We start from the raw sequence: 25,193 nt of genomic DNA, 5'->3' as shown, positions 1-25,193 counted from the left end.
TTACCGAACTAAAAACAATTATCATAAGTAACGCAATACTTATAAGTATGACACTTCCTATTCGATGCTTAGCTAAGATCACGAGGAAAAACGCAGTACGATCCTTTGTCAAGTGGACGTCTTAATGTCATGGCCGACAAACTAATTACCACGGCAACCAAATAAACCACACCCACTAATTGTTCTAAGTAGCATAACAATAAGTATAAGACTTCCTTTTGTTTTAATGCAAATTTTCTTACCTAACCTTTTGTCGACACTGACATTACCCCAGCAACCGAACTCTGTAGTATATTATTCAGGGTTCGTACAAAATTTCCGGAATTAAATTCCCTGACATTTCCAGGTTTTCCCTGACCATATCTAGAATGAATGGTTTGAGGTAAAAATCTTTAAAACATTTATTTATCTGATTTTTTTGGGGTCATTTTAAAATTCCCTTACTTTCCGGTACCATTTCGAAATCCCCTGATTTTCCCTTGACCTTTTGGAAATCTTTTAAAATTCCCTGACATTTTGGAAACATTTTGAAATTCCCTGACTTTTCCAGGTCGTGTACGAACCCTGTCATTGTCCTTGGTAGTCGAGTGCTAATAGTGTATTTAGCATCGAGAACTATATGCAAAAATCAAACCTAATTTGCGCTATAACTCAAAAACAGTTGGATGATAATGTTTTTTAATTGTCATACCTATATGTACTTATTTTATTAACAATATCGCGTTTTACCGACGTACCATCTGCTACCATTGTGAAGTACCAACTTGGAGCAGACGTTTTTTGGCAAACTTGACAAGCGCCTCTCTTTGGGTTCCAATTAAACGAGTATAACATCCTTAACCCGCATTTAGCCCAGTCGTGAAAATTGTGAAAATTAAATTGACCCGCTACCAGCACCACCTAGCTCAGGTGGACGTCAAACTCCATCCATGCTGGTACCGGGATTTCGTTATCAATTTTCAAAATAGTCCGAAGGCTAAGGTCGTAACACCGTTTAAGTTACTAGCACTATTTTTAAATGGAAAAAGTAGGTTAGTGTATATTGATAGGTTAGTGTATATTGAATCAGCCATAAAAATTATAGACAAATCGTAAAATATCTATTCAATTTTACAAAAAAATAACACCCTTCGTTTACGTAATATTGCGGGGATGGAGGAATTATACAGGCGTCAATCATAAATACAATGGTTGAAGTTGTTGGAATAGAATATATTAAAGGTAAAACGGTTTACGAAAGCCCCTCCCTTTTGATTAAATATTGGTAATTGATTTGAGCACGGTAATGACGAGGATATTAAAATCAAAAAAAGTGGACTACCCTTTTCATTCATTAACTGAGAAACGGTTTTTCGATCAAGGTGAACTTGTAGTAACATTAGCACAAATTTTAATTTGACAATTCATGTGCCTCTTGTAATTTATATTTTTGGTGCATTAATAAAGCAAAGGCATTAGGAAGTTTAAATTTTAATTTTAAATTAAATTTTATTACTTTTAATTTACTGATATTGGTAACTTTACCAAATTACCATGAATATAGTAATATAATAAAATAGAGTTGTAAGTCGGGAAAGGTTTCCGAAAAAAATTAATAAAATTAATTAAAATTAAAATTTCGTGGCATTTTCGCATCATTTCTTCGAATCCAAAAGTAAAACTAAAACTCTAAACTAGCCTAAAATAAAAGCCCTTACAAAGTAATATATATTTCAATTTTTTTATTCTTCCGGAAAACTAGCAACTCTAAATAAAATCTTATAAAGTTGTAATTTCTTGAACTGTAAAAGAAATAAAGCAAATCGAATTTCTTAAAAAGAGGAATTGGACATTCCTCCATGTTGGAATACAATTTTCAAATAATATTTTTATGATTTTAAGTCAGATTTGAACATTTTTAGCATAATTTCGAAAGTTTATGGGGACAAATTTTTCATTTGATAGAATTTTCTATAATCGGTTTTTTATTTGGTAGGGAATATTAAAAAACAAACGTAGTTGAAGGCGTTTCACAACATTAAAAAAGATTAAATATGATTTAGTTTCAAATATCGATTGATCCACCCCTCTCCCAATAAACCTACAAACGTATCAAGAGTCCGCCAGTCGTAATACTCACTGCAAAGGGTGACGAGCACCGAAATGGTAATCCTAATATATCAACGCATCACAGTTGTCTTTCAGGGATGGTAGAGCCCGCTTTGGCACTACGGCCAAAATATTAATGATTGTGAAAGCAAAAAAAAAATCCCTCTTCGAATGATGTCACGTGACCATATGCCCAGCTGTTACCATCACCGCTCCAGTCCAACAAGCAGCCAGCCAGCAACGAGGAGTAAATTTAGTCCGAGATGGTCCCCTCCCCTTGATCTATCACCGCTAGCACCCCCCTTAGCCAAAAAATTGCGCTCGTCGGGTGGATCAGATGGCCCCTTCTTCATCTTTAGATTTGGGAGACTCTCCTTTTGAGTCAGCTCGGCCCTCCCCGCGTCTTATAGATTACCGCATCTCATTCGCGACCCCCCCAAATTTTTTCTTCCCTTTCGTTATAAAATGTTGACCCCCGATTTGACCCGCCATCTTCTTATAAAGCGGGAGGAGACGCTTTCGCAGCTGGTGACATCAAAGGGGTCATTTACTCATGAGGGAACTAACTATATCATCACTATCGGTTACGCGGGGATTTCCACAACGTTCCGAGTTCGTTCGATTCGCGAAATTTTCAACTTCGGAATGATGGGGTTCAAAATATACGCTTCTCCTAAAACGATATTTATAGCTCCTAACGACGAAATGAATCGGGACCGAGATAGGGGTCGCGACGAGCTGATTTTAAAGGTTAAAACTTAAGAGATATATTTGGCCGATGAGGTTTGACATTTAAAAATATTGTGTACGGGATTTTTTTATGAAACTTTGCAGTTCGATTTTCGTACTGATTTACAGGTTTCTTGGATTTTGCTACATACAATAAAATGCGTATAAATTAGCCTTTTTCAGTTTACTTCCGCTTAGCGGACGAAAATCCAGCAGTTAATCGAGCTTCTCGCATTGGCCGCTACGTGGCTACGATTATTTCTTCAGGGTTATTGGCAAACCGATTTCCCTGATTTTTCAAGGTGAAAGATAAACATAATTAATACTAAGAGATACTTTCTGAACCGTCATAAATTTCCCTGATTTTTCAAAAAAAAAGGAATTTCCATGGTATTTCCCTAACTTTCCACGTCTGTGTAAACCCTGTTCTTTGTATAGCACTCGTTACGGTCTAAAACGTTTTCAATCGAACTTTAAATTAAATCAGTAATAATTAGGACAGGGTTGCCACACAACTTTAGATTAAAATTCCTTGACCATTTTAAGAGATTTTCCCTGACCAAAATTTTAATTTTATATTTTTCTTTTATCAGAAGTTAATAAATTTAAATGGAAAAAGGTTATTGCAATGTTGAAAAAATTAGCCAAACTTTCAAGGAAATAAATGATAATCATAGAATTTGTCATAGATCTAGAGTAAAATTACCTTGAAGAAGTGCCAAGATAAAATTGAATTCCCTGACTTTTCCCTGAAATTCATAAAATTCCCAGACATTTCCCTGACTTTTTAGGCCCATTTTTAAATTTCCCGACTTTTCAGGCCCATTTTTATGTTCCCTGACTTTATAGGCCCATTTTTACATTCCGACCTATTAGGCCCATTTTTAAATTTCCCTTCCTATTAGGCCCATTTTTAAATTTCCCGACTTTTCCGGCCCATTTTTATATACCCCAATTTTTCCCTGACTTAGCCCATTGTTATATTCCCTGATATTTCCCTGGCCTTTTAGGCACATTTTTAAATTCCCTGACTTTATAGGCCCATTTTTAAATTCCCTGACTTTATAGGCCCATTTTTAAATTCCCAAACTTTTCCCTGACGTGAGGCAACCCTGTAGGAAATGAAAATTCATTTAAATTATTATATATTTATTATTTATATAATATTATTATAATTAATTTTATACCCAAAAGTACAAAATATCAAAAGCGTATGAACCAAAGGCCATATAGAAGGGAACCTTTGTGACGAGTCCCTTGGCCCGGGTAGTGGTTCCGAAAAAGTATTTCCAAAGTGGTCGTCTTAAAAAAAGATTATTCCGTCCTGCATGCCACGATGGCGAAAGGGGGTAGCGCCGCCAATTGCCCCGTCCGTTTTATCACGTGGACTCTGCAGCCAGATCGTACTTTTTACACAGCGAGAGGCTCGGCTGAGGCGAAAGAGAGAAATTTGGGTCTGCAAAAAAGCCACGAGGGCAAAAAGGGCACGTGACGATGACGTACACACAAGAGAGAGAGAGAAGGACCTTGGGAACGGGAAGCATATTTCGCCTAGCGCGTGAGGAGGGGGGAATCGAATTGGGCCAAAGTGTAGAGAGCTCAAAGAGGACACGGCTCGCGGGGGGAGGGGGGGGGGGCTCTTTCGCGCAAAGTGATAGGCGACTGCGCCTGTTGCATGACCTGTGGACCTACGCGTCCGATACGTATATCAACTCTTATAAACCGCGCAATAAAAAAAGGGGGGAAGTTAAGTTAGACGCGGAGGAAGGCGATATCTGCATTAGAAATAATACTAAAAAAAAACCGTCCAACTGGCTTCCGCCGTATCCCAGCTTTTTCTATCGAGAAGGGACACATTCGCACTGACGGATCGGGATAAGCTTGACCAGTTGGGTGAGATTTTAATAGTGTTGTAAGTCGGAAAATATTCCGCAGAAAATGACCGAGGCCTTTTTTCCGGAAAATTTTCCGCATTTTTCCGAAAAAAAATTAATTCCATGAGTAGTCTAACATTGTTTGCAAATTTAAATAAAGCAGCATTTTCGTCTAATTTTTTCGAATCTAAAAGTAAAACTAAACCTCTAGACTAGCTTTAAAATGATTAAAAATGTAACACTATTCATGCTCTGTAGTATGTTTACTGTTATTAGACATTTTATATCGATGAAAAGTTAAAAAAATTAAAAACCCTTAAAAAAGTATTTAAATTTTTATTTTTCCGATTTGCGGAAATTTTTCCGCATTTCATTTTTCCGGGAAAATTAACAACACTAGATTTTAATTGGCGAAGTTGTATGGGAACGGGACCGTATCAAAATTCGTGGCTACGGGCCGCGTTGGCCTTTCGCAACTCGCGAGATCCAAGACGAATTTCGATAGCGGGATCCAGGATTGGGGTGGGGGGTGGTCCCGCTGATAACGCGGACGCCTCTCCGAAAGAATGTTTACCGAGAACTCGCCGGATAATATTTTGTCATCGCCAGAAACAGAGAGCAAAAAACACATCGAACTAGCCTCTCTTCGGTTATACCTCTGTAATGTGACTAAGCTAAAAATTTGCGTCTTTCGAGAGGTTTCGGGGCCAAGGGTTATCTCTCCGCGCGTCGTGTCACTCTTACCAAGAACGACACAAACTGGATGGGACCTTTTCGCCCAAGATTACGTTATTCGTGTTTCTTTCGACTCAGGTGCGTTCGACGCCCGTGTCCTTTTTTTTTTACTTTCAACCTCACCCACAATAATCCAGAACAAGATAAACATCCTCTCGAGAAAGCTGTCTCGTAACCAATAATATCAAGAATGGAAATTTAATGATTATCCCGATATTTATTCCGCTTCACCCCCCCCCCCCCCACGTTGTCTAAGACTCTTCCCCCAACTACGGTCCCGGCTATCCTGATAGTTTGACGGGCGGTTTTAGAAATTACCAGATTTTGTATAATTTAATGATTTAGTACCTAAAATTAACCGGAATTAACTGGGCAAATCGCATGTTTGACTGTTTGAAATGTCACGAATCCGTCGGTTGTTTTTGGAATTACACTAGGATGAGTACTATCTTCGCTAGAACACTCGGAACGATTTAGTGTAAAACGGGTTCACTTATTACTTTCCAATCTAACATTTGGGTTAGGATCCAATGTACTGATCTACAACGAGAGGTAAGACAGTCTCAGATAATCTGTACACCGAGTTCGTGCATTTAGCACTGTTAAAGGTACGTATTTTCAAGAGTTCGCGAATTCCATTTAGCACTGTCAAAGGTACGGCACTTGTGGGTTCGCAGAGTGTCTTACCCCTCGGTTAAAAACGACTCGTAGCGTGGGTTAGCAGAAGGCATTTTGATTAATTACATAATCCCTTTAAGATCCATTGTACAGGGTTCCCACTCAAACCTTCAATTTTTTATAGGAAAAAAAAAGATTATATTTCTGAAAACATAGGACTTTATAGGACTATTTTTCAAATTATAGGATTTTATAGGACTATATATGCTATTTCATTTACTAACTTTATGCATTTAAAAACAAAATCTATATTTAATTAAAAAATAACAAAAGTATAGATTAGAATGACTTTATATAAATTTATCTTATCGCTAAATCTAGCAATTTAACCGAGTGACGGGTTTTGAAATAGGCAAAATATCAAAATTATAGGATTTTATAGGACTTCAATTCAATTTATTGCTTAGATGTTGTAAGAATAATTACAACTTTTTGGGGATTTTGCTAAAAATATAGGATGTTATAGGCCATTTTGAAATTATAGGACCTATGAGAAGCCCTGATTGTACCGTTATTAAGCTTACGGAGCAGTATCAGTCTGCGATAACAAAAATACTGACCACACACCGATTATAAAGAAAATTCATCGCTACCGAAATATACTAATCTTAAAATTAGAGTGCGAACAAAACCGTTTCAACTTGGGACTTTCGTAAAATTTGTAGAAGTAGCCAGCGAGTTATAAAATGCGATTGCCGGACCCCCCACGCCATCGAAATGCCGGACACTCCCCTCTCCCGCGTGTACTTGACGTCTATCCTTGGGACCGAATATTTTTTATACTCGGCGGATTCGAGAGCGAGAGTAAATCTTAAGAGTCCAACTTTAACTCCCCCCTCTCTCGCATTTTCCGCCATCTTTCACCTTCCCCCAATAAAGTGGCACCCCTCCCGCAAATGATATTAAAGGCCAGAGCCGTACATTGGGGCTGATAACAGTGAACCGGTCTGGTTTCCAGCTTAAATTTTTCAATTCTTGTCTCCTCTCGCTTTTTCACGCTTGGTGACGTTTTTGACCGATCCCTGAAGGACCGATAAGCGAGACAGTCAAGGATATCGCCCCGTTTCAAAAATATCCCATTTTAAGGGTTTCTTAACGGAAACAAAACACGACTTCCATTGAATCTACTTCGAGGATTAAGACTATTTACATAGAGCAATTCCTTGAAGTTTATATTAAATGTTTTTGATATTTACACCGAAAAATCTTGACTATTTAAAATTCCTTTGAAATTATAATTTTCCAAATTTCAGGGCTTCCTGCTAATATTGCTCAAAAATAGATAGGAATTATAGGATCAAAATTTCTAAATTATAGGATAATTAGACGACCAAATTACCAATTTGAAGGAGTTTCATAGTGTTAAAATATCGAAATAAGTAAGTTGTATAACGTGTATTTAAAAGGAGTCATAACCATGTAAAACAGATCAGAAAAACCAATTCCAAATTTACTCTTTCTTGATTCAATTATCGCGAGAGTCATTGCTTGTTAGTTTGTTAATCTTTTAAAAACATTGCAGTTGGGTTTAAACCAAATATGCTAAAAATGTTGTGTAATAAAATGAAATTTTTAGGACTTTGTAGGATTATTTCAGAATAATAGGGAAATATAGGATTTAAAGGATCACAGGCAGCCTTGAAATTTCCACGAATAACCTAAATTCACATTTGTCACTAGATTTTAGAAAAAGATTAGTAACGTCAGTTACCTCAATGTGTTAGCAGTCGATTTTTCCATTTAAGTAGTAGTTTCACCACATTTTCCCCTTGATCTATTAAATTTCCAAACCATAGCCGAGACCAAAAGGCCAAGGTCGTCCATAAACGGAATTATACTTTTAAAAGATAACTCATTGGCAAAAAAAAATAAATACCAAAGTTAAATGTTACCGAGTTTAAGTAACGAAGGTCAACGTGTAGACCCAACAATCAAATACCATATTAATAAATAAAATTCCCGTTCAAACTTCAATCAAGGCTTAATCTCCCAATTAAGAAACTATAGCTGCATTTCCAAGGTGAAATGACCATTTTGAAAGAAGGGGTGGTTGCGGGCGGGTAACGCCTGAAAAATTTCGCCACCGTAAACGTAAACTGACCCCCTTTTTTGGGAACAATCGTTCCCACCCACCCACCCGGGCGAACTTCAAACAAACCTCCGTTTTCCCCCAATAAACCGCATTCCTAACTATTTCGTGCTACCTTTCAATTGACCGATCGCGAAAATACACACTTTTATGCTAATAGTGCCAGGGGAGGGGGAAATATAAAATTAGGAATAACAAATTGTCTATGGGCAGAAAACGTTTCAATTTCAACATTGTTCTATCTAAGCGAGCCAAAAAAAGGGCGCGATAAATACCCCAAAAACGGCGCGTTACGCGTGAATAACATTGAAAACCATTTTCCCTTAATTCCTAATTACAATGGGCTCTGTCTATAAAACTATTACCGTGTTAAACGCCCAACTGATATTTCGTATTGCGGACGTAAGATACAGACTTCACCCTACGGCGGTTTCGATGTTAACTAGCAGTTATATCGCGTATTTATAACAAAGGGCATATATATAAAAAATCTTTTAATACAAAATAATGAAAATAACATACACCCAAATGTATAAAGCGGCCACGTCATTTTGTATATGGGGGAGGGGGGGTTATATGTTATTTGAATGACCACACCCTTAAGCCCTTTATCCGCGCAACCGTCTGGCTATTCGACTGACCATTTGGACAGCCAAGGAGTGCGCACGCGCGACTGTCTTGCCTATAGTACCCTTTCATTCCCTCCAGAGTCTGACTTGGTCGTATTTTCTCTCTCAGTCTGTCAGAAGAGACTTACGTCATGGTTGCCTTGCCGCCCCATAGGGTTACGTCGTTTAGGGTACGTTACTAAAACAAAACGGTGTTATGCCCCAAAACTGTTTTAATTTAACAGGTTGGCACTTCTCCATTTATATTTAATGAAAATCGAACCAACAGTTGTTTATTTTATTTTATTGAATTGATTTATTTTTGAAATATTAATGATCTTTTCCGGTTTAAACCGACCCACGTAGAAGTTCAAAAACTGTTGGATTTTCATCTGCTAAGCAGTCGATAAATCACAAAGCGTCTGCTTATAAAACGAAAATCCAGCCAAAAACGCCAAATCGATGGATATTTTGTTAACTATCGGTTATAATACACACGTGATATATTTTATAATGTAATTAAATCTTAATTATTTAATATTTAAGTTTTTCCACATTTGCCTCAAATAGGAATAGTTTCAGAACCTATTTTTTTCCATATTTTATTTGTGACTTAAATCAATGGCTTTTTAAACAAATTTGATTAAAAATAAGTCACCGTTTTATAATAGAAACGCCCCCTATTGTTATTAAACGTAAACCATTAAATATACATAATGTTACAATTTATAATTTGCGTCTAGGTTTAATTAACGGCTATTAATATTAAAAGGCGAAATTACTCTTACTAATAATAATGTTTAACTTAAAATTTGCGAATAACCTAGATTTTTTTCTAAATGCCGGTAGCTAAATAATGACTTTTTACCTAGCATAAATGAAGTGTGGGCGTTTGAGAGACGCGCCTAAAGACGTAAGACCGTGCCCCGTTGCGCCACCTCCCGACAAAAAGGGGTTAACACTCATTAGCATCGTAAAATATGCATCATTTTGCAAAAACCCGCGACAAAAAAAAATAAAATCTCATGGAAATAAACCAACTAAGCTTCAATATCCTAAAATAAAACCAACAAAAACACCGATATTTTACATTATTAAACGTTAACCGAACAATTAACATTCAAACCAGTTTGTAGATAATTAAAAACTAAGCTTCTATATTTCTAGGAGATAAGAGGCAGAAAAAAAACGAAAAATAATTTAGCGTAATTATGATGTCATTTTCCCGATTTCGCGTGAAGTTGAAACCACGACGGCTTCTTCTGACCCATACGGAGGGTGACGTAGGGTAATGACGTCACTTCCGTTAAAAAAAGCACCCGGAGGTTTACAGGAAAAGAATGTTGGCTGGCCGGCCCTGTAACACGGAATTACGTCTCCACTAATTAACTCAATCTCGGGGGGAAACGCCAAGATAAGATTAAATTTCAAGTTGAGAGAACCAAAGAAAAAAATACAGAAATGGGTCAGCGGTAGATCAAATTCCTCTAATATTATTTCATTGGCAACCGCTAGGGTACGCCCTGGCGTACTAAATCATCATCATTTTCAATCGGGTTTTATTTTATACGAATATTCCGTACCGAACTTCCGAATATAGCATCAGTTGAAGGGATTGAGTTCGGCCATAAATACCGTCACACGAAAACTTCCCAATCTTTTTTTGCTTCACTCTCTCTCTCGGGTTGCCCAACAGGCCAGGGGTGTACCTCTGTATTACTTCGCTCCGTGGAAACGACTGCCAACCGGAGTTGACGGCGCGGGGATACGCGGAGACCAACGTTGACTGGGTGACAGTTAGAAATAACCTCTTCTAACTTTTCACCTCGCTGGCAAGTAAGAAGCGAACGAGGGGTAGGGCGGATGAGGCAGCTTTTTGGACAGAGGCGGCATTCGGGCGGCGGAGGGAGTTTTTTCTCTTTATCCGAAAAGGGAGCGTCTCTAAAGACGAGAGAGTAATTATGAAGAAACAGTTACTAGCTTTTATCGGTCTCAATTGATGTACGTGAATTTTACGCGGACGATATGATAAGTTCAGGTTATTTAGACGCGTACCGGGTGGGAAATCTATTCGCATTATCAGCACAAGATTTCGTAATATATAAAGGGTTATAACGAACGTAGAAAACTAAATTCAACTTGTGGTCGCGATTGGTTGAGATTTCATAAGCTTAGGGACCAATTTACTTCTGTATTTTCAGTTAAATTATAAAAATTTAAAGGGTTTTACAGGGTTGCCACAGTTTTTCACATTCAAATTCCCTGACTTTTCCAGGTTTTCCCTGACCATCTCCGGACATTTTCCCTGACTTATTTTGTGCTAAAATTTTGAATTTTCGACCCTACATTTTAGTAAAGGTTTTCTATTTCAAACCTCAAATAATTCCCTAACATTTCCCTGACTTTTAAGACTAATTTTTAAAATTCCCGGATTTTTAGACCCATATTCAAATCCCCTGACTTTTCCCTGATTTTTAGACGCATATTCAAATTCCCTGATTTTTAGACCCATATTCAAATTTCCTGACTTTTCCCTGATTTTTAGCCCCATATTCAAATTCCCTGATTTTTAGACCCATATTCAAATTCCCTGATTTTTAGACCCATATTCAAATTTCCTGACTTTTCCCTGATTTTTAGCCCCATATTCAAATTCCCTGATTTTTAGACCCATATTCAAATTCCATGATTTTTAGACCCATATTCAAATTTCCTGACTTTTCCCTGATTTTTAGCCCCATATTCAAATTCCCTGATTTTTAGACCCATATTCAAATTCCCTGATTTTTAGACCCATATTCAAATTTCCTGACTTTTCCCTGATTTTTAGCCCCATATTCAAATTCCCTGACTTTTCCAGGAATTCCAGGTAACGTGGCAACCCTGTTTTATTATGTTCATCAACATAGATTGTAGTAGAAACTATTTTTAAGAACTGTAATTTTATTCGCAGTTTAAATTAAAAATATTTCCCGCCGCTACAACGATACTTCACATTGAACCTCTTTTTGTAAAAGCATCCAAGTGGGTTTTCTTTCGAGACGATGCTCGCTTTAAGTTTAATTATCAATTAAAGTTATTTAAATATTAAAAATCCCGTAACAAAACATAAAAAAGTCCCAACCTTAGATGTGACAATTTGAAATTTATATTTCCGATTTAACAAAAATAATAATAATAAATAATAATAATAATAATAACAAATAATAATAATAATAATAATAATAATAATAAATTAACAACACCAAAATATTTCGTTACAAGGTGAAGGATAATGCCTAACACCCTTAAATCTTCAATTTAATTTCTATGAAAACAATAGATAAATTCCGGTTTAAATTAGCGCAAAAATTTGAAAATTAAGAAGAGAACCGGCGAAACCAGATTCAACACCTTTTTTTAAGGAATAATTGAATCTAAGATTTTTAGTAACGATCCCCGAAGGCAGGCTAGAGAGAAAAGTGAAAGCTTGGAAGGGAGGAAGGCAATGGATGTTCGGGGAATGAGTCTCGAGGAAGCTGAGACCAAAGCGTCCCAGCCCGACCGAACGCGAGAGAGAAGACATTTCTCAAGAAGGGGAACTCTCGCCACCAGACACTATCGGCCAAACGCGGAAGTCAGCCGCTTTCAATGGCCCGGCCGCGAGCCGCGTCTCTGCCTTCGAGAGTAGCGTCAGCTGAGAGTGGTCGCGGACAAACCCGATGGGGGATGGCTGCTAGGGTCAGATGCTGCCGAGGTCGTTCGTAGCTGAGGCGCTATTTCGGGACGGGGCTCTCCGTGCGGCTCCTCTCTGGCAAAGGTGGAAGCCTGTGCAGGACCTCGAAAGAACCTCATATAAGGCCATGGCTCTGGAACGGGACCCCCCCACCGCCGACACTCTCTCCTTACCAGAAAAGAACTGAAGACGACGAAACCTTTTTAAACTCGGGTGACCGGCCGCCTTCGGGGTGGCTTCTACCGCTATTGCGTCACCCAATTGGCTGGTTTGTATCGCGAAAGTGGCGGTTCAAATTATATAGTAATTAACACTAACAATTACTACGGTAACTTCCCCTACTTAACCACCCAATTGTGTTATTTTTAAGGATTAAAAGGCGGTTAAAATTATATTTAAATCTTTTAGTTAACACCCAAAGTTGCCTACCCGATTTAACCGCCCAATTACGAATACATGTGGAGGTTAAAATTATAATATTTACAACCTTAACTATCACCCCAAGGATCAAATATAATTTAACCACCAAATTGCGTTACTTTTGATAGTTGAGAGCTGTTTATTCATTATTTATCCGCCAAATTGCGTTAATTTAAATAGTCTAGTGCCGTTTATTAATTATTTAACCGCCTAATTGCGTTACTTTAAATAGTTGAGTGGCGTTTAAAATTATATTTACATCCTTTCGTCAAGACTCAAGGTGTCTCAGGGACCTCATTTTGATGGCGTAAAGGGGGCATTGGACCCCTGAATTTTTATGAGCTAAAAACGTCCACACATAAACCGAAAACATTTTCCCAAAATATAATATATTGTTCCGTCTATTACCCCGAATTATGCAATAACTATTGCGATTTAAAATAAAAAAAAATATTTTAAATTTCAACCGACTTTTACGCATAAACTGGCGGTTCAAAATGATATATAATTGCCGTCCATACCACCCCAAAAGGTCGCGTATTTTGGTCCGACCACCTTCAAAGCAAATTTTCATGCGGTCTAATTAGAACTGGGAAATATAGAAAGGGCTCCGAATATCGCGTGATTTAACCGTATTTTCCCGACCAACCCTTTTAATATAACCAGGAATTTTTAAACGTCACCTAACAGCGTGTTTAGTGAAGTAACGCGATGAAATTTCCATTCGACCATACCGTTAATGGAATTACCAGGTAATGTTTCGAAAAGCAAACGATTGCGGCGAGCTTTTCCCAAATAAACGACTAGCAATTGACAATAAAACAAACTCGGGCTTTTCCACCCCCCTTCGTCCCCTCCAAAAACAAGCGCAGCGAAAAGCAGGGTGGCCGGGTGGGGTGGGTGGCGTGAGCGGGAATTAGAATCTTGTAACAAGAAGGTAACGGGCGCGCGCGGTATTTCATTATTCGCCCCCTAGAGGGAGCCCTAAAACAAGCTAACCGCGAATGAAATACGATTGTAGAGAAGGTTAATTTGCGTACGCGCTATCTCTTCCCCGTTCTCGTTCTCTCGGAGCCGAATCTTCTTAGTCGCCGCGTGTATTCCGAGGATCTCCTTATTATGGTAAAAGAGAGCAAACTTTATTAAACAAAGGCGCGAGTAAAAGAGGCGAAAAATCATCTTGTCAGAGCTTTTGTTTTAAAACTATACATTTGACGAGGGAAGTCTGCTCGGGAATCACGCCATCCCTGGCCGCCAGGGGAGCCCCTTACCTTACGCGGGCGGACGCTAGATGGCGACCGTCCAAACGACGAAGGCGGCCGATTACGCGTCGCGCCGAGAGATAAGTTGTTCTTGTCCAGACGCCAACGACGCGTTTCCAAAAAGCGGAAGAGGCCTCCCTCCGCCGTCCATTACCGTAATGAAGATCTTGGGGTCCTTACACCATCCCGCTGGACATCCCCGGCGCCGAGAAAAAGACCAAAGTCCCTCCTATCTTTTAATAGAGATATTTGTTGATTAAAACGTTACCGAGGACTCTCGCAACGTGATTTAGCGTCCCTTAAAGAGACTGATTACAGCAATCCTTTTCCACGGACGCTTTCTTTTTTAAACAAACGCCCCTATCCTTAAACTCAGGTACAAGGGCTATTTGTTTAATTAGAGGGAACCCTCTAAAATTAGCTTTATTGAGGAAATAAATATTTCGATATGTTTAATCAAGAACGCATTTGGGTGCCCTGAAGAAAAACCACGCCCCTACGTCCCTACGTCTTTATACAGAGTTCGTACAAAATTTCCGGAATTAAATTCCCTTACATTTAAAGGTTTTCCCTGACTAAATTGCCAAATTTTCCCTGATCTTTTTTGTACAATAAATTAATGGTTTCAGGTAAAAATCTTGAAAAATATTTTATTTATTTGTCTGATTTTTTGGGGGTCATTTCGAATTCCCCTACTTTTTGGGACCATTTTCAAATTAACTGACTCTTCCCTGACCTTTTGGAAACCTTTTAAAATTCCTTGACTTTTCCAGGTCGTGTACGAACCCTGTTATAATAATAGAATAATGGCACTCCGTAGCTTTGGCCATGGTCGCCATTTTGGTCGCGATTTTTTTATCGATAGGGAAAAGCATGGGTGACGTCACACTGCCATTACTCTATAGAAACCCGAGGCTGTTTTATTTAAATTTTACATTTTACTTTTATCAGAAGTTAATAAATTGAAATGGACTTATAGTTTAGTAAGAAGGTTATTGCAATGTTGAAAAAATTTGCCTAACTTTCAAGGAAATAAATGATAATAATAGAATATTTTTTCAAAAAGTGTCAAGATAAAATTAAATTCCTTGATTTTCCCTGAATGTTTACAAATTCATAATTCATTGGGGTCCTTTTAAAATTCCCTTACTTTCCGGTACCATTTTCAAATTCTTTGACTTTTCCTTGATATTTTGGAATCATTTTCAAATTCCCTGACCTTTTGGAAACCTTTTAAAATTCCCTGACTTTTCCAGGTTGTGTACGAACCCTGTTATATGACTTTTTGCTAAACATATAGGATGTTAAAGGACATTTTGAAAAAAAAAAATAATAATTTTATAGCAATTATAGGGCCTACCCCCCCTTTAATGCTGGATGAAAAATAAATACATTCTCGATTTAATTAAACAGTTTTGTCATTTATCCGTAGGTGACACGGGGGGAGCGACAAACGTTTCAGTGGGAGGCGGTTTCCATTTTTCCTCCGAAAGGAAGTTTATATATTTACACGACAAGAAATGATTTCCTCCCTCCCGGGTCGATCTGGTGGCGGAGTTCCCAAGAAAGGGAAAAAAAGGCTGACTCAAATGAAGCGTATAAAAATGGACGTCCGTTAATATTCGGCCACCACGCCACATCCTGCTACGTTAGGGTTAGTCAGATTTCGGGTCCTCTCGCTCTTCCTAACGAGTATCCCTTCGCTTACGCAACCGATAAGAGCCACCCGTTTCGCATCGCCCCCCTGCCACCCCCCTCTCCAGGCGGCATGGGCTGTATCCAGGCAGTTCTCGACCCTCCCAAGTTCCTCGAATCCTTTTTCACCCCACATCCCGGACACACGATAAACGAACACCCTTAAAGTTCGCATCCAATGCCAGAAAGAAATTGTCCCCCCGTTTCAAAAATATACGTAGGATTTGAGTTTGCGCCAATTTCGGAAAACAATAGATTGTAACTGCCCACGCCGAAGAAGACTTCACTCTAAAGGGTGCTATAGTCGCGCGTCGAAATCGAGGACAAACGGGGTTTTAAATTCGAATTGGATTTGATTTTACCTCGTAGTTACGAAATAATCGAGGATTGCTATTAAATTTTTGAATTTTCTTCCCGCGTTTCCCGCTCTAGCTTGTACAATGCTGTTTTGTTCGTGTAAAACGGGGCTTGCCACCATAATTTTCCTATTCAAATGCCACTATTTTCACCTGTTTTCCGTGACACTTTCCTAAAGATTTTCACTCAACTTCAAACAATTTTGATATATATATATATATATATATTTCACTTTTATCAGTAGTTTATATTATTTAGTTTATTTTTTGGACTTGAAATAATCGATTTATTTGATTTTTTACTTTTATATTATGAAGTTTATTTTTGGGACTGAAAAATCGAAATAATCGATTTGATTTTAAGTTATTTTTTCATGTTAACGTTGTATGCCTCTTTTTGTGACAAATTAATTAATAATTTGGGTGCAGTGGTAATGTAAACTAAAATTTAAATTCATCTTAGTTTTTAATTAGTAATTAAATATAACTAAATTAAATTTAGATTGCTTTGAAATGACATTGCTAGAGAACCGACCTTTGTACATTTTCCAAAATATAATTAAATGTGATAGGTTATTTAAATCAATTATTTTTTTTAAAAAAATCACTTGATTTAAATCAGTGACTAACCTGTCTAATAAATATAATTTAAAAAAATTAGATTGTAAAAAAACTTAATTACTTTTATCAAAGCGGGATCAATTTCAAACTGTTTTTCTAAATCGTTCTTACAAATTGATAAAGAATTTTCTATAATATTTATTACATAAAAATTGTACTAATAATAAAAAAATTAACTGCTTAATCATTTTCATTTTTAAGAGTTGGTCATTTTCTTCATTTACGAAATTATTTTTAAATTTAATAAATTTCGAAAAACAAAACCCTCTTAAACAATATTGGCTGCAGAGTTAGTAAATTATCCCCATCCCACGAATACGACCCCTTCGGTACGCCCTTGCATCCCACGCCTATCAAAATAATCATAAAACTACCCTGACCAAATAAAACCACATATTTTATCGCTCAGAGCCCGGCGCGTATTTACTCAAGAGGTTAAAAAATAGTCGAATACATTTCCAGGAATTTATATCTTCTTGAAACGAATATGAAACCCGAACGGGACAAGGAATCCTAACTTCAAACAATGGATGCAGAGAGCGAGGGGGGGGGGCGCATAGGGCGTAAAAGAACGTTGCTCTTACAGTATGACCCCGAATGGGGAGGGAGACTTATCAATTTATACGTATATATTTCTGGCGCAACACCTTATCATACGAGTAGTGACAATCCAAAGTCCGAATCGCTTTTAATGGCATTTGCAGGTATCGAGTTTTTATAAGACAGAGAGTCGAAGTCCGGAATCGGATCTCGCCTACGTCAAATATAGATATTTCGTTGATATTAACGCGCTTAATACGAGAGGAAAACAACAGGCAGAGCCTAATTTGTTGAAAATGGCTTTGATGTTATAGAGCGTTAAATTTTATTCGCCTCCCGTAGCTTTGACCTTACGTACACGCGGAAACTCGACTAGAGATGATTTAAGGTCCCGATGTTTATAAGCTGGCGGCGGTCCGCGTGCGCTTTGAATATCAAATGCTTCGTTGTGAAATAGATGCCTTCAAATTCACTTCTCCCAAATATATGGAACCGAGAAGCTTACGTCGCCTAAGTTTGAAAATTAATACAGTATAGCTATCATTTTTTTAAAAGGGATTATATGAATAACGAATTTGTTTGTAATTTGAATTAATTTGTTTTCGCACGACAAAGATAACTTTAAAAATAAATATGTTGACGATTTAAATATTGTTTATCTCGGAGTAAAATATTGTAATTTGTTACTTAAATCAGTTAAAAGTAACATTTTTAAGAAAGCTTTTAAAATCGCAAAATCGACAAAATAAGATTTATTAGGCGAATAATGTATAGGTTCGTACAAAATTTCCGAAATTAAATTCCCTGACATTTCCAGGTTTTCCCTGACCATTTTTATAGAATAAATGAATGGTTTGAGGTAAAATCTTGAAAAATATTTATTATCTTAAGCTTCCCTGACTTTTCTCAAATTCTTAAAGTTCCCTGACTTTTCTCAAGTTCCCTGACTTTTCCCAATTTCTTTAAAGTTCCCTGACTTCTCTCAAATTCTTAAAGTTCCCTGACTTTTCTCATATTCTTAAAGTTCCCTGACTTTTCTCAAATTCTTAAAGTTCTTGACTTTTCTCAAATTCTTAAGTTCCCTGACTTTTCTCAAATTCTTAAAGTTCCCTGACTTTTCCCAATTTCTTTAAAGTTCCCTGACTTTTCCCAATTTCTTTAAAGTTCCCTGACTTTTCCCAATTTCTTTAAAGTTCCCTGACTTTTCCCAATTTCTTTAAAGTTCCCTGACTTTTCCCAATTTCTTTAAAGTTCCCTGACTTCTCTCAAATTCTTAAAGTTCCCTGACTTTGTAGGCCTTTTTTAAATTCCCTGACTTTCGCCTGAACTGTAACAACCCTACCCTGCATTAAAAAGGGTGTGAAAGTTTCGACAAAAAATCGCATAAAAACCATCTATAAAATTGAAACATGGGAAATTTCGATAGAATGTATTATTATTGGAGATGTCGGTACTGTACTGTAATAAATCCCAAAAAATGAGGCCACAATCACAGACGCCATCACCGATGAGAGAGAGAGGGTGACCATAGAGAAAGCGATGGGGAAACTCAGTGACGCAAGTTCCGGTGTAACTTAATCGACGTCGAAACTTAGTAACGCGGCTAGCCCCGACATTCTCTCGTCAGCAGGCGAGCTCTATAAATGGCAATGGCACCGGAAATGGCATAATATGGACAGCCACGGAGAGAGCGTTAGCCGTCCGAGTGATATCGAACAACTTAGAACGAGCATAGATTCATAACTCCTTCGAGGAAACGAGGGGGGAGCTGCTATTTGCATTATACGACCCTGAGTCAGGGCGACACTAACAAAAAATAACGCGAGCAGGGGTCGCTTCCGGTTGCGGGTTTCTGCCACGGGACACCGTTCCCAGAATACCCGCGCCTTGTCCACAAAATTTTAAAATGTTTCAAAAAATATATATTTTTAAATATGGATTTTACGGCTGATATGATGCATCCAAACTTATTTTCAAGATTCTTAACACATTTTCCGAGTTTTATATAACATTTTGACCTATATATATTGGTTCACATACTGAATCGAAAATCGTTATAAACGTCAAAAAATACCCGCATATAACGATTCAAAAACATGTACTAGGGAAAAATGTAGACGAGTGCACGCTAGCAAATGATAATATATCCTGCATTGCAGCTTTCAATTGCATATTGACACCTGACCCAGGGAGCCGCTTTAGTGTCACGGACACGCACCTGTTGGACGTTAAAAGCGTCCCCAACAGCAACTTCATTCCAATAACAGCATTCGAAATCCAAGGCAAAATACGACTACAAATTCATATGACTCAAAAACATTACTGATAAACTCGGTCGGGGAATTTCATATAATTTATGGCAATGTCAGGTTTATTTTACATAATCAAATTCAAATTCATAAAAGTTTTGATTTTAACTTAAAGTAAATATTTGGTTATAGGGCCAAGTCAACTTGCGACTTACAACCCTCTTGTATTGTCAAAGCTATACACTTTTTACAATAAATAACAATTTTAATATAAGGCAAGAAACAAGAAAAATAAATAAATTTTTTAAAAGTTTTGATGTAATAATTTAAATACGTAAAATAATTAATTTAACTCCCGACATATTATTAGTATGTGGCAATGTAAATTGTTGACGCATTTGCAATTAACGTTATACGGGATTAAATATGTTATGATGAGGCAATGTAAATTGTTGACGTATTTACAAATTCACGTTATACGGGATTGAAAATGTTATGACATCATCGACTCATCATTAATAACAAAAATAATAATCAGTTATCACAAGACATCATGCGACTTTTAAGACCATTAATTCACGTGGCCGGGTTACAATGCGTAGGAGGGCGGTGGCAATCCCTTCATGCCACGCGAGCCAACAGCTCCAAACACGCGCTATTAGAGTTAACCTCCCTTAACATGTTTTTATGATAGGGGAAACCGAAGAACTCTGTGGAAAACCCATTTAAATAATATTTAGTAAATCTTCAGGGTCGGATTACCCAATAGGCCGACTAGGCCTGGTCTTAGGGCACCAAGCCTACAAGGGGCACCAGGAGGTTTCGAAAAAATTAAAAATACCAATTACTTTTCAAATTTTACTTTTCAAATTTTATTCCGGAGTAATTTTATTAAATGCGTCCACATTTTTCGATACCATTGTACTAAAGTCACTAAAATATCCGAAAAGTCTACATTGGAATTGTATTTTCCATCCATTTGTCAATTAGGTTATAAATTGGGGGAGGGCCTAGCTGAAAGGGGGGCACCAAAATTAGCTTGGGCCTAGGGTCCCACAAGGTCTTAATCCGGCCCTGTAAATCTTAAAGGAATACGGCCTATTTTGAAAATTGGGGATGGTAATTAATAATAATAATAATAATAATAATAATAAACAGCTACACAAATACCCAAGGCCCCACCTTAGGCCTAAGTCATCAAGCGACATAATTCCCTCTTAGAAAACTGTTTAGCAGACTTTTCTTTGACCAAAATCATCTTCTCCCGCAACCTATTTTTGTATTAGGCGGTAGGATTAGTGGCTACTACAGTCAGTCAACACTCAACAGCGCTCTTAGCGGCCAAACATTTAACTGTATACTCCCTATACGCTAATGTTGCAACGTAACATCTATCCCATAATGCAACGTACCACAGATACCGAGTCGAATATTAAATTAAAATTCGTTTAAGCTAAAAATGGATAAAAGATGGCGTCCGAATCGTGGAACAGCCGGGATGAAATTTATCGAGGGTTATCCTGGGCGCATAATTAAAAAGAGCTCGTTAAATGAGAAGCAAAACGATTGGGGGGTCCCTGACACCAGAACACACAAATCAATGGCCTCCATTATACAAGACAAGGCCCGCCATACGTATAGTCCGAGACGGAGACGAGATAATAGTTCCCGCCAAACCCCCGAAAGGGGTGAAGTCCGCGTGGCTCGAATATAAGACGCTAATTTAGCCGTCCTACCGAAAGAGGGCAGCGCTAGGCTGGCTGCCAGTCTAGACGGGAGAAAAAGGAACGAGCTTAACACGATATACGACAAGAGCGCCATCTCTCGAGCGCCCCCGCCGCCGCGTCACAACGCGCTTTTAAACCCGGCGAGGTTGGCCGTGACTACGCGAGGGGAGGCTACAACAGACGAGCGTAAACAAAACTGCCAGTATTATAGCTCGTTAATACAGAGGGTGGAAGGGTTAAAAACAATAGGACACCGAAACGGCGGGGAGGGAAACCACACGAACGAAATTAAATCATCCGCGGGTCCAAAGGGAGGGGGGTCCGTGCCCCCCCCCCTTCAACCTCTCTCTCTCTCGCGCGCTCTTAATTGGACCTCATACACGTTAGGAAATTTATAGAACGCGATTTAGAAAGGCGCGAAATTACTGTTTAGAGTTGAGGCGATTACTTATGCGGACAAATTGGACGTTTTGTTCGCGAATAAGAAGTTAATCATTTAAAAAGAATGCGAAGAATTGTAGTACAAGGGTTCATTGTGTAGAAAACCTGGAGCTCATCAGTTCAACTTTTTACGACACAATTATACGAATGGTCTCAAGTACTAAAAATTGCGATGGTCAAGCTTGGCAAAATATTTTCTTTACATGATAATTTATCTAATTTAGAAAAATTACGATACCACGAATCTCCAAATTTCTAGTTTTTCTACCATTACGATTATAAATTTTAAATATAAATATGGGCAGGCCCGACCAGAGTGGGATGGTAAAAATTACTTGGGCCCGTGTTGGAACAAACGAGTTATTTATCCCTTGTTTATCTGCGAAAAAGGTTAGCTATCTCCAGTAGTAATGGCTCTCTTGGGGGCTCCGAACTTACATTTTACTGGAGCCCGGGCCCGGTCTCTGACTGTTTGTCCAAAATATATTTTAATGATTTTCCATAACAATTTATTTCAAGAAAATGCTATCCTTACCGCTACATTTCGTAAACCGTCACAAATTGAAAATAATAGGAAATTTATCAGTTAAATATAGGTAAATATAGGAAGAAAATTGGGTGGAAAGGGGGAAATATAGGTAGAAAATTGGGTGGAAAGGGGAAATATAGGAAGAAAATTGGGTGGAAAGGGGGAAATATAGGAAGAAAATTGGGTGGAAAGGGGAAGTATAGGAAGAAAATTGGGTGGAAAGGGGGAAATATAGGAAGAAAATTGGGTGGAAAGGGGGAAATATAGGAAGAAAATTGGGTGGAAAGGGGGAAATATAGGAAGAAAATTGGGTGGAAAGGGGGAAATATAGGAAGAAAATTGGGTGGAAAGGGGGAAATATAGGAAGAAATTTAGGAGAAAAGGAAAAAATTGGATAAAATTAATTATACAATAAGAGATGAGGGTTGTCAAAATTGTTTAAAGGGGTATAACCTTCAAACTATAGTTAATTACTGAAAAATAAATTAAAAGTAACAACCATCTTAATTATTTCATTGATTAAAAAATATCACTTTTTCGAAAAAATAAAATATTAACTATTTTAATTTCTTTAGACTTTTGAGTTAAAATATAAGGTATTATATGAAATTTAATGAAATTATAGGAAATATCGGAACTGTGGTCACAGTAAATTTTTCATTAAAAAAGTTTGCAAGAGCATATCCGAATATGTTACTTGTAAGGTTGTGGCAATAAAATATTATAATTAGTTAATTTAAAAATTTCTTATTTTTAAACGTTTTTCCTGAAAATATTTTTCTAATACCGGTATTGTGATAGGCCGATATATCGGTGCAACCCTTCAAAAATGCAATTTTCAAAAAAAAATCGAAGATTAAAAAAGAAACCAGAAATCCATAAACAATGAAATTGTTTGCCATAAACACTGTAACACGTTCTAAATCATTCCTACACGCGAGATGCAGAAACTGGAAATATTTCCTCAATTAGGGAGCCTACTCCGGCTTCTTTGCGGCCGTATTAGACACGCAGGGTTAAAGCTCTAATTTTGGGGAGTAAAAGTTACTTTACACGCTTCAATGATAACTCGGAGAACGCCTTGGAGATTACTAATCCAGCCGACAGCGAGGCTAAAAGGCGAGTAGACCGTACAGTTTATTCGTGTTAACTGCAATCTTTCCTATCACTTAGCATAGGTAATCGGGCTTTATCTAGAAATCACCTATCAACGATTTTGTTTTGTCAGTCCAAAAACACGTATTGTATGAACATTTCCTCACGAAAAACTTTGTTTTCACTCAGTCTGAACTGCTACCCTGAGAATTTGGTAGTTTACGATTGCTTTCTAAATATATCATGAGCAAATCCCACCACTATATCTGTTGGGTAAAATACATTTTAGTATAATAGTGTTGCCACAAAAATTTCAGTTTCAAATTCTCTAACCACTTATATAAATTTTCCAGACCTAATTTAAGGCCAAAATTTGTCATTTTGAAAATTTATATTTTATGAGATTTTAATATTTTTACTTCACTGTTACTTCAGCTTTTATTTTAGTGTAGGTTAATAGTTTAAATTCCCTGACTTTCGCAAATTCTTAAGAATTCCCTGACCCATGGCAGCTGGCAGCCCTGTCAATCCACTTAGCTTTACACAGATTGATAAGTCTTAGAATAAATTTATTACTTTTTAATAACGTTTCAGAGATAATTTAAAAAAAAATGTATAACTAAAAATAGATATAATTTATATTTTTCAATATTTTGGACCCGACATTACTCAAATAGTTCTTTTTATAAAATAACCTTGGCCATCTTGTTGAAATGTTGCCTCCCCGCTTCAGCTGTGGATCCGTTTTTTCTCCCACTACAGAGCTTATGAACTCATTCTTAGGCATTGGCTGAACTATTCCAGGGCAACATTTCAACAAGTTGGGCAAGCGTAAGGACATTTTATAAAATCAACTATTGAAACTAAATATGAAATTTACCAAAAAACAATACTAAGCAGTCAAACTTAATATCGATATAAATACAAAATAAAAATAACCACGAAATATTAGTTTTCAAAGTTTAAATTGACAGAGAGATTAACTGGGGGAAAACGCGCGAAGAAAACTTTCTCCTCGTAACATCTGTCTAGCGCGGAACCGGGCGGCCCACCTTAAGTACTTAAATTCGTTTTTGAAGGTCAAATACTCCGAAGACAAAAAACAAAATAATACCAGGAAATGAAATTAATTAGGACCAGAGGGAGAAAGATGTCGCTCGAAACATCACGAAATCAAAAGGTAAAAACAGAAATACGTATTATCAAAACAGCACGACAAAATGGCCGATAGGCGTCGCCGTACCATCTCTTCCCCATCTGTCCGCTCTCCCTCCCAGAGTCGAGATGTTCCTGGTGGAGACATTCTTAAATTTCGCCATTTCGCAATCCCCCAAAAAAGGTCGCCACGCGTTTTTGGCCATAATCGAGTCAAGGCCAACCGCGCCGCGTTCCGTAACAGGGGGTCTTCAGCCCGTACCCTCACCCAGCCTTAACCTCCACTATCCGATTAGCCTCGATTCCGAAGAACGGCTTAAGACCGATTTGGTCTTTGGCAAAAGCGAGACCAGTCCTCGGATTCCGTGAAATCTACACTATTAAAAAAAATATCTCGAGATGGAATGGAATGGAAGGGGGGGGGGGGTGGTTAAGGGTCGTTTTCAATTGGTAAGGAACAAACCCTCTTTTGCGACCCTCCCGGCGGGTTCCGCCGAAGGTTGGACGGCAGCCCAAAAACATTTTTTCTCTCCTCTTTCAAACCAAGAGGGGAAAAAGGGGTACTCGTTTTATCAAAAGTGCCTAAT

The 25,193-nt window shown here is 37.7% G+C and overlaps 2 protein-coding genes across 4 annotated transcripts in view; both read right to left on the bottom strand.

The window, feature by feature from the left end:
• The window catches only part of LOC149936317 (BCL11 transcription factor A-like), a 148,728-nt gene that overhangs the window by 116,826 nt on the left and 6,709 nt on the right, over positions 1–25,193 (bottom strand). The window lies entirely within an intron of this gene.
• BckdhA (Branched chain keto acid dehydrogenase E1 subunit alpha) overlaps positions 3,600–25,193 on the bottom strand; it is a 121,935-nt gene continuing 100,341 nt past the window's right edge. The window contains exon 8 of one of the 2 annotated variants that reach the window (XR_016482271.1): positions 3,600–3,629. The gene's annotated coding sequence lies outside the window, so the exon portion shown is untranslated. Of the gene's footprint in view, positions 3,630–3,721; positions 3,744–25,193 lie in introns of those variants that run through there. The other variant, XR_016482270.1, reaches the window with a different exon arrangement.

Source organism: Leiobunum rupestre, chromosome 7, assembly GCF_980474605.1.
Source record: "Leiobunum rupestre chromosome 7, qqLeiRupe1.1.hap1, whole genome shotgun sequence".
NCBI classification, from domain to species: domain Eukaryota; kingdom Metazoa; phylum Arthropoda; class Arachnida; order Opiliones; family Sclerosomatidae; genus Leiobunum; species Leiobunum rupestre.
Note: the sequence above shows the minus strand (reverse complement) of the source record. Positions and strands in the feature narration are given on the sequence as shown.